Consider the following 6374-nt stretch of genomic DNA (forward strand, 5'->3'; position numbering starts at 1 on the left):
ACTGATACCCAAGGTCATGTGCTTGCAATGAAGGGAGATGTTGGGGTTGGGTGCAGATCATGTGGGAGCTGCAGTACAAACACTGAGTGGGAGGTGTGCAGAGCGCTGCTCAGTATCTGCGGAAGGTTCCCAGAAGCCTCAGCCTAGGCACCAGGGACTAACAGGTACCTCCTGACCTGCCGGGGCTTCTGATTTATATCACTGACAATTGATCGAAGCTTCTACAGGTTCTGAACATGTGGCTGTCTTTGGCTCCTCTGTGGCTTCTTTCCTCCACCCTTCTCCACCCTTTCAACCATCTTAACATTAGATAGGAGCGATAACAGGATAGAGAGGAAAGAGATCCCTGAAAAGTCAGGGAGTGGAAAAGTGGTGATGTCATCATTAGACTACTTCCTGCTGATTAGGGGCATTGTGTTCCTTGGGGCAAGCTTGATCTTCAACATCAGATATCTAATTTCTTCTTTTTTCTTGTTTCTTCCTTTCGCATGACTACTTAAGAAACCTTGACCAACAGCAACCAACAACCCATATATATATATATACACACATATATATACACACACACACACACACATATATATATATACACACATACACATATATATACATATATATACACTAACATTTATGTACCCTCTGAAAAATTCCCAGAATTCCAAACATCACATAATCGCAGAAGCTCTCTGCAGCTGACAAAATCACACCCCTACTACAGCACAAGGCAAATCACAGTCAGCTGCTGTAAACAATCTGAAGCAGCTCCATATCCCACACCTGGGATTAAAGCAAGACCATTCTTACAATATAAAGAAACCAAAATTCCAAAATTGTCACTACATAAATGCTTTGAGAGAGTTTAGTGTAATGCTGTAATGGAGATTAGAGGAAAGTCAGTTCTTTATCTCTACCATATGGGTCCTGGGGACTGAACTCAGATTATCAGGCTTGGCAGCAAGAACCTCTAAACTGCTGAACCATCCTCCTGGCCAGATGTAGTGTTTTTTCTTTGACAATCTGAAGTTTTGCCATCATTTTCCCAACTGTGCAAACTCAGGGCCTTTGGCATGCTAGTAATGTGCTCAGTCTCTGAGCTATATGCCCAACTGAACAATTCTGAATTTTCACAGCAACTTTGAGTTTGTCAGTACTCCAGAACAGAGACTTGTCTGGGTCGTGTGCCTTTCTGTAGTTATGCGTGAAACACCATGTGAACAAATAGGGCAAGCCAACCGGAACTGAATTAGGGTCTTTTGCATATAAAAATTAGGGATAAAAATTATCTTTAAGATAATTTGGAATTGGAGAGAGATGGCTCAGAATTTAGGAGCATTGGCTGCACTTCCAGAAGACCCAGGTTCAAACGCCAGCACTCATGTGGCGGTTAACCCTTTGCAATTTCAGTTCCAGGAGCTATGGAGCCCTCACCTGCTCTGGCACAAAGCACATACATGATGCACATACATACATGCAAAAAACTCATACACATGGTGCACATTATGCCTAATGAATAGTAAAGTGTAAGTGGGATGGTGGTGGTGCAGGCCTTTAATCCTGGCACTTGGGAGGCAGAGGCAGGAGGATTTCTGAGTTTAAAGCTGGCCTGGCCTACAGAGGGAGTTCCAGGACAGCCAGGGCTACACAGAGAAACCCTGTCTCAAAACAACCCAACAAAACAAAACCAAAGTGTCCTGAAAAAAAGAAAAAACAAACAACTTATGAGGAGGAGGTCATGAAGGCACATACCTTTCTTTCCGACCCTGGGGAGATGGAAGCAGGCAGGCCACAAGGTGAGAGCAGTGTAGAACTGCACAGCAAGATCTGTCTCCACAGCAGCAACAATACAAGTTTACCATCGTCCCTCTCTGGAAGCCAATGCACGAGGCCACAGAACACAAGAATGAGAGGAAAGCCTGGGCAGTAAAGACGGCAAGACCTTGTCTGAGGCAGTGGGAGGGAGCTCAGGGAGAATCAGTCGTGTCACCTGACCTAGCCTCAGTTTCCCTCTCAGGTGGAGGCTTTTGAGGCGTTCCGCTCTCAGTGAGTATAGCATGTGTCTCCATCAGAACCAGCTCCTCAGAACTTTTACCTGTATGGGGTTTGGGATTGCTGCCCAAGGAAGCGGGGGGGTGGGGGACAAAATGGCATCCACATTCTGAGCTTGGCTGCACCTCTGCTCCCTGAGAGTTTTAGGGGGTTGGTCATGTTTCTATAGCATCCTAACCCTCTGAGTTCCTAGATGTCAGATGGCAATAATGAGACCTTCCCCTAAAGCACCTGCTGCCTGCTGCCTGCAGCACTGGAGTATTCAGTGAAGGTTAACTCAGAGGTAGCACTTCATTTTATGCCCTACCATTCCTTACTGGCTTGCTTTCTCTAGTTGATTACAGACACTGAAGGTAACACTCCTAAGCTAGCTGGCTTCTCCTCAAACTCCTGTGGAGTCTGACAAGTAGGAATCACTTGCTAGATATTTACTGCCAGAATTTGCCAGATAATAAATAAATGGGCCTCTGAGATGGCTCAGCAGATAAAGGGGCTTGCCTCCAAGCCTGGGGACCTGAGTTCAAACTGGGGACTAGTATGGTGGAAGGAGAAAGCCAACCCTGAAAGGTTGTCCTCTGACCTCAACACACACACACACACACACACACACACACAGAGAGAGAGAGAGAGAGTGAGAGATTGAGAGGAGGTAGTAAGAAGTGGCTGAGTGGCTGGGAAGTAGCTCCCTTGGTAGAGTGCTGCTGGGTCTCAAGCTATATTCTTGCGTTTCTTCTCCACACTAACCAAGAGCTTTTTTTTTTTTTTCTTTCTTTGATGATAACCTTTGCTTGGCGAGGGGTTGGGGGAAAGTATAGTTTGCCTTTCCCTGGTAGCTAATTACACTGAGTGCTTTTCATGAATTGTTGCCATTTACTTTTGTTTATTTGTTTGTTTGTTTGGGTTTGGGATTTAAGCTTTTTCTTTTTAAAATGTTTATGAATATGGTGGTTTGAATGAGATATTCCCCATCTTCTCAGACACTTGAGTACTTTGTCTCCAGTTGGTCGCACCAGGTAGGCTTATGAGGAATGGCCTTGTGGAGGAAATATGTCACTGGGGGCGGGCTTTGAGGTTTCAGAAACCATGTGCTAATTGAGTGTGCTTTGTCGGCTTCCTGCCTGTGGATGATGTGAGCTCTCAGCTGCTGCTCCAGCCACCGTGTCTGCCGGCCTGCTGCCATGCTCTGCACTGTGAGAGTGATGGATTCTAGAAAATTAAACTCACCTGGAAGTGGCTTTAGTCATGATAGCAAGGGAAAAGTAACTGATGCAGTGAGTGTGTGCCTCTGTGTGTGTGTGTGTGTGTGTGTGTGTGTGTGTGTGTGTGTGTGTGTGTGTGTGCGCGCGCGCGCTTAGAAGCTTAGAAGCTGGTGTCAAGGGCTGGAGAGATGTCTCAGTGGTTAAGAGCATTAGCTGCTCCTCCAGAGGACCTAGGTTCAATTCCCAGAACCCACATGGCAGCTCACATCTGTCTGTAACTCCAGTTCAGAAGATGTAACCGTCCCACACAAACATACATGCAGGCAAAACACTAATGCACATGAAAATAAAATAAAGAAGGAGAAAGAGAAGAAGGAGGAGAAGAACAACAACAACAGGATGCCAGGTCTCCTGGTACTGGAATCCCAGCGATGGCTAGCTGTTCTATGGGTGCTGAGACTGAACACTGGAATCCCAGCGGTGGCTAGCTGTTCTATGGGTGCTGAGACTGAACACTGGAATCCCAGCGGTGGCTAGCTGTTCTATGGGTGCTGAGACTGAACACTGGTCCAGTCAAGTGCAACGAGTGCTGTAACTGCTGAGCCATATCCGAGCCCTGGTCTTTGTTTTTTAGAAAGGAGGTTATGGGGTTTTATTTTTTTTGTTTTTGTTTTGCTTTTGGTTTGGGTTTTGTTTTTTTCCAAAGAGGATCTCACTGTATAGCCCAGGCTGGCTTCCAACTCACAGTCCCCCTCCCTCAGGCTCCCAAGTGCTGTGATTACAGGCCTGTATCACTATGCCCAGCTCTGTGTCAATGTCTTGAGTAATCATTTCCCGTGTTTTACTCCAGTGTCTCACAGTTTGAGGACTTACATTAGAACTTTGATCTCCTTTGAGAGAAGCTCCACCGTTTCGTCTTTTTTGATTTGTTAGAAATGGCTGTCCTTCTCTGGCATAGCCCTGTATGCCTTTGTCACCAGTTGGCTGTGGGTATTTGGATTTATTTCTGGGATCTCTATCCTATTGACAACAGGAAGAGAAAACCCTAGATGGATGTCCTAAGGAACACAGGTACAAAACTGTGTGCAAAAGCAATAAAACCCTAGCAACCTGAACCCAACAGCTTATCAGGGAGATAGCTCACTGCTGCTGAGCTGAGTGTAGCCAAGAGTTATTGGATTTTATTTATCCAAGTGTGTGCAAATTAGTTAACAGGATGAAGCATAAAAGTCAGGTCCTTATAAAACATAGCTTAGTGGTAAGAGGTTCATTTTCCAGCACTAGAAAAAAATCTACAGTTATCTCAAAATATGCTGGCAAGTTCTTAATACAATACAATATACTTAAGCCTTCATGGTAAAAATCCTGAACACATTAGGTATAGACCTTGCCAGGCAAGCATGAGGACCTGCGTTTGATCTCCAGAACCCATGTAGAAAATCCAGCTGTGGTGGTCCAACGTTTGTAATCCCAGCATCAGGGAGGCAGAGCCAGCATAGCCTACTTGGTGAGCTCCAGACAACAAAAGGCCTTATCTCTAAAACTGCTGAGATGACTCAGTGGCTAAGAGAACTTGTAGAGCATGAGGACCTGAGTTCAGATTCCTAGAGCCCACAGAAAAAGCTGGGCTTGCCAATGCACACTTGTAATGGCGTTAGGAAGAGAATCGGGCAGATCCTGAGAGCTCTCTGGCCTAGCTGAAATGATGAGATTCTGGTCCAGAGAGAAGCTCTGTCTGGAGTCAAAAAGGCAAGAATGATAGAGGAAGACACCCAAAGGCTTCCTCTGGCCTCTGTGTGCATACATACAGGTATGCATGTCCACATCTCATACATGCAACACACACACAAGGCAGATCTCTCCTGAGGAAGACCTAAGGTTGACCTCCAGCCTCCTCAAGCACAGACACATGCACGTGCCCACACACACACACACACACAAGTAAGCAAAGCAGTTAAAAAGAACAAAGCTGGAGGCACTACAGTATCTGATCTCAACACAGCATACTAATAGTAACCAGAATAGCACAGGGTGAGCAGAGCAGACACAGAGGTCAACAGAGCAGAGCAGAGCACTGGGATCCTTTCTCATTGTGTCCCACTGAGGCTTTAAGCCAAGAGGAGTGCTTTCCTCCGCCTGTTTACTATTACAGTTGCCTGGGGAGCTTTTAAAAAAAATGCGTGTCTGAGTTCTTCATAGGATCGATTACATCAAAACCAAGAGGATGGTCCTGCCATCGTTTAATTTCTATAGACTCCCTAAGTGATCTTAACACAGAGCGAGAGTAAAGAGCCTCTGAGGTGGAACCGTTGAAGATGTCAGTCATAGAACATGAGCTTGCTCGGTTTCTTCAAAATCAGCTAATCTGTTGTTTCACAGAGGAGCTGAGGCTGTGCTGGGAAGTGATTACACCTTAACCATGCCTGGAGGTAGGGGAGGGAAGAGAGGAATGAGAGGATCTGTGGGGCTGGAGATGGAGTTCAGAGCACTGGCTGCTCTTCCACAATATCTGGGGTAAATTCCCAGCACCCATGCTCACAATTTTCTTTAACTCCAGGACACCCTCTCCTAGCTTCCACACTTAGTAGGCATGTACATACTGCACAGACATACATGCAGGCAAAAAGCACTCATTTAAAATCAGGAAGGGGAGCTTCTACCTGCCCAGTCCACCTCCACTGTAAGGAGCAATGCTCTACCAATCCATATCTCAGCAGAGCCATTTGCCAAAGTGAAGGAGTCTGCATGGACCACAGAGAGCAAGGACTGTGGGTCTCCAGCCTGCCTCCATCCTGAGCAGCTGGGCTTTCATTCATGGTGACTGAGGAAAAACAGGGTAAATGGGAAAAGCCAAAAATCAAGCTGGAGGAGTGGCTCAGTGAGTAAAGAGCTTGCTGTGTGAGCTGAAGACCTGATTAAAATCTCAGCACCCACACGAGCAGCCAGGCCGTTCAGACAGAGGCAGTGTCTCAAATTCTAAGGTGGAAGGCCCTGAGAATAGCTCGGCTGATAAGGCTGCCTGCCGCTCAAGCCTGGCGAACTGAGTTCAAGCTCCAGAACCCATGTAAAGATGTAAGGGGAGAACTGACTTCACAGGGTTGTCCTCTGACCTCTACAAGCTCACTGTGA

The sequence above is a fragment of the Mus caroli genome, unplaced genomic scaffold (genome assembly GCF_978045245.1).
Source record: "Mus caroli unplaced genomic scaffold, Mus_caroli_1 scaffold_11, whole genome shotgun sequence".
In the NCBI taxonomy this organism is placed as follows: Eukaryota; Metazoa; Chordata; class Mammalia; order Rodentia; family Muridae; genus Mus; species Mus caroli.